General features: G+C 45.3%; 1 protein-coding gene across 1 annotated transcript in view; it reads right to left on the reverse strand.

The window, feature by feature from the left end:
• The window catches only part of ttc33 (tetratricopeptide repeat domain 33), a 91,920-nt gene extending 89,114 nt beyond the window's left edge, over window positions 1-2,806 (reverse strand). The window contains exon 1 of the mRNA XM_048594796.1: window positions 2,704-2,806. The gene's annotated coding sequence lies outside the window, so the exon portion shown is untranslated. The remainder of the gene's footprint in view (window positions 1-2,703) is intronic.
• Window positions 2,807-4,296: the final 1,490 nt, after the last annotated feature.

Below are 4,296 nucleotides of genomic sequence, written 5' to 3' on the forward strand. Positions count from 1 at the left end.
GGTGGAGTTGTGGATAGTGCGGAAGGATGTTGCAGGTTACAGAGGGACATAGATAAGCTGCAGAGCTGGGCTGAGAGGTGGCAAATGGAGTTTAATGCGGAAAAGTGTGAGGTGATTCACTTTGGAAGGAGTAACAGGAATACAGAGTACTGGGCTAATGGTAAGATTCTTGGTAGTGTGGATGAGCAGAAAGATCTCGGTGTCCATGTGCATAGATCACTGAAAGTTGCCACCCAGGTTGATAGCATTGTTAAGAAAGCGTACAGTATGTTAGGTTTTATTGGTAGAGGGATTGAGTTTCAGAGCCATGAGGTCATGTTGCAGCTGTACAAAACTCTGGTGCGGCCGCACTTGGAGTATTGCGTACAGTTCTGGTCACCGCATTATAGGAAGGATGTGGAAGCATTGGAAACAGTGCAGAGGAGATTTACCAGGATGTTGCCTGGTATGGAGGGAAGGTCTTATGAGGAAAGGCTGAGGGTCTTGAGGCTGTTTTCGTTAGAGAGAAGAAGGTTAAGAGGTGACTTGATAGAGACATACAAGATGATCAGAGGATTAGATAGGGTGGACAGTGGGAGCCTTTTTCCTCGGATGGTGATGGCTAGCATGAGGGGACATAGCTTTAAATTGAGGGGTGATAGATATAGGACAGATGTCAGAGGTAGGTTCTTTACTCAGAGAGTAGTAAGGGCGTGGAATGCCCTGCCTGCAAAAATAGTAGACTCGCCCACTTTAAGGGCATTTAAATGGTCATTGGATAAACATATGGATGATAATGGAATAGTTTAGGTTAGATGGTCTTCAGATTGGTTTCACAGGTCGGTGCAACATCGAGGGCCAAAGGGCCTGTACTGCGCTGTAATGTTCTATGTTCTATGCTTTCTCCCCATACCCCTTGATCCCTTTAACTGCAAGGGCCATGTCCAGCTCCCTTTTGAATATATCTGACAAACTGGCCTCAACAGCTTCCTGTGGTAGAGAATTCCAAAGGTTCACAACTCTCTGAGTGAAGAAATTCTTCCTCATCTCAGTCTGTTTTGGCTTACCCCTTAGACTGTGACATCTACTTTTGGACTTCCCCAACATCAGGAACATTCTTCCCACATCTAGGCTGTCCAGTCCCATCAGGATTTTATATGTTTCTATGAGATACGCCCTCATTCTTCATAATTCCAGTAAGTACAGGCTCAGTTGATCCAGTCTTTCTCCACATGTCAGTCCTGCCATCCTGGGAATCAGTCTGGTGAACCTTTGCTGGACTCCCTCAATAGCAAGAATGTCCTTCCTCAGACTAGGAGACCAAAACTGCACATAATACTCAAGGTATGGCCTCACCAAGACCCTGTATAAATGCAGCAAGACATCCCTACTCCAATACTCAAATTCTCTCGCTATGAACATAGAACATAGAACAATGAAGGCCAGCATGCCATTAGCTTTCCTCACTGCCTGCTGCACCTGCATGCCAACCTTCAGCAACTGTTCCACCATGACACCTGGGTCTCGTTGCACCTCAACTTTTCCTAAACTGCCAGTATTCAGAAAATAATCTGCCTTCCTGTTTTTGTGACCGAAGTGGATAACGTCACATTTATCCATATTATTCTGCATTTGCCAAGTATTTGCACACTCAGCCAGTCTGTCCAAGTCACCCTGCAGCCTCTCAGCATTCTCCTCACAACACACACTGCTACCCAGCTTAGTGTCATCTGCAAATTTGGAGATACTGCATTAAATTCCTTTGTCCAGATTGTTAATGTATAATCTGAACAGGTAGGGTCCCAGCACTGAACCCTGCAGTACCCCACTTGTTACTGCCTGCCACTCTGAAAAGATTTTGTACATTTGGTACAATCACGATGGGCTGAATGGGCTTCTTTCTGTATTTTCAAATTCACTGATTCAATGAATATTGAATGGCAGAGGAGACTCCTAATTCCTCTGTGTGTTTGTATGTTCATCTTGTATAAGGTATGGATTCTCTGAGTGTGACTATTACCAAGCTGGTGCTTGACCGGTCTGTGTGGTAATTCCCCCAATTTTAGTACAATCCCCCAGATCTTAGTTGCGGGGGTCGGCTTTGCAGTATTGACAGGATTGGCTTTTCCATCATCAGTCTAGGTCCATGTCATTTAATATGTTCCATTTCATTTCCCTTAAAGTTTGCAATCGTTAGTATATCACTTGGCCATTTCAGGGGCAGTCAGACTCTACCAAATTACAGTCGTTTGGAGTCACATGTAGACCAGACCGGGTAAGGAAGACAGATTTCCATCCTTAAAGAGCATTAATGAACTAGATGAGTTCTTACAAAAGTCAACAAGGGCTTTGTGGTCACCAGACGACTGCTTATTGATTGCCTTCAGTTATAATTCAGTTGATTTCGCTACTGGCTACAGTGGGAATGAAAGCCGAGTTTATACTGGGACCAGTTATATTACCATTACCACTGCCTCACCATGCTGATTCCCCCCAATTAGAGATGGCCACTAAATGCTGGCCTAGCCATCCATACCTAGATCCCACGAAAGCACAAAGTGACACTTCACTCCCACTTCCTCACTCCCAAACCCATGTCGCTGTCTAGACCCCCAGAAATAAAATCAATGGCCCTCCAGGATCTGGGGCCAGTGACAGGGGGGCTACTGAGCAAAGACCACTCTGGCTGAGAATCCAGATGTTGTCAAGCCCTCCAAAGCTCACCTTCCATTCTCGGACAGGAAGATGCCCTCTTCCTTCAGTCTCTTGCTCTTCACTGTGCAGTCTTCCAGCAAGGCTTTCCGCTGCCTTTTGGTCACATGCAACCAATCCACATCAGCTTCAACCAGACCATCATCCACAGCTGCTGCCTCAAAGTTCTGCGAGGCGACCTTTGACACTTTTTCCCCAGCTTTCCGCTTCCAACCAAAGGATGTCATCCTGTACAAGTGAGAGAGCAGGAGAAAGAATGAGAGAGTTAGCATTACCAAGTGAGGGAGTGTGACAGAGAATCAAAGCAAGCACAAGTGTGGGACAGTGAGTGTAAGACAGAGAGCAAGGGGAGAACAAAACAGACAGCACAAGACTGTGTGTGAGGGAGAAGGATCAGGCGAGAGAGCAAGACAGTGTAAGAAAGGCTCAGGGAGTGAGAGAGACACAGCGAGGGAGTGTGGGACACAGTGAGTGGGAAAGTGAGATGTAGAGAGTGAGAGTTTAATGCAGAGAGCAGGAGACATAAAGAGAGGCAGAGTGAGAGTGTGACACACACAGCAAGTGAGAGAGTGACAGAAACAGAGTCTAAGAGAAAGAGACATAGACAGAGTGAGAGACAGTGAGAGGGAGAGAGACAGAGAGAGGGAAAGAGACAAAGAGAGTCACACAGAAAGAGACACAGGGCACAAGAGAGAGACACACAGACAGAGAGGTCTCACATTGAAAGCGAGAGATATTCAGGCAGAGGGGGAGAGAAAGAGAGAGACAGAGAATCAGACGCAGAAGTAGAATGATAAGGAAGTGCAACAGAGGAGACAGACAAAGAAGGAAAAGGGCAGCTTGCAGTGAGGAGAAGGAGAATAGACAGAGTAAGGGAGAGCGATAAAGACACCAAGTGAAAAAAGAGGAGATTCAAGATTCAGAGCCAATGAAGGTACAGCAATGGAGAAGCAGAGGAAGAAGACAATAGAGTGAGACAGAGAAGGCAACAGTTCTAAACAAAACAATGAAACAGTAGAGTTAACGTTTACAGATAGAGACACGTAGATGATCAGACAGAATGGGTGTCTTCAATTATTGCAGAACGTAACATTCTTACAAATTCTTTCACACCTATGCATGTCCTCGTCAAAAGAGCAAACTGCATTTTCTGAACTTCAACTTTGGTAAATGGAATGGGGGCAAAGCAGGAATAACCGTAGCAGAATGCCCCTTCACTGAACATTTCTCACGATTTCATGTTTCATAGAATACAAGGCAAACAATGAAGTAAACAGTGGAAACACTCAGCAGATCTGGCAGCACTAATGGAGAAGGGAACAAACTTCCTGTTTGAGGTCAATAGCTTTTCAGCAGACCCCCCAATAATTTCAGAAAATGCTACAAATATTTAAGATCTAACCACGAGATAAATTATCCATCGTGCAGCTTTTTGTAAACTCCAAAAGACCTCAACAGTTCAAGAAGGCAGTTTATCATCACTAAGGTTCTTGAATAGATTTGAAGCTGTGGTTGGTTGGCTCGCCGAGCTGGTTCGTTGTTCTGCAGATGTCTCATTACCCTGCTGCGTAACATCATCAGTGCAGCCTCCGATGAAGTGCTGCT

The sequence above is a fragment of the Rhincodon typus genome, chromosome 3, assembly GCF_021869965.1.
Source record: "Rhincodon typus isolate 14 chromosome 3, sRhiTyp1.1, whole genome shotgun sequence".
Lineage (NCBI taxonomy): Eukaryota > Metazoa > Chordata > Chondrichthyes > Orectolobiformes > Rhincodontidae > Rhincodon > Rhincodon typus.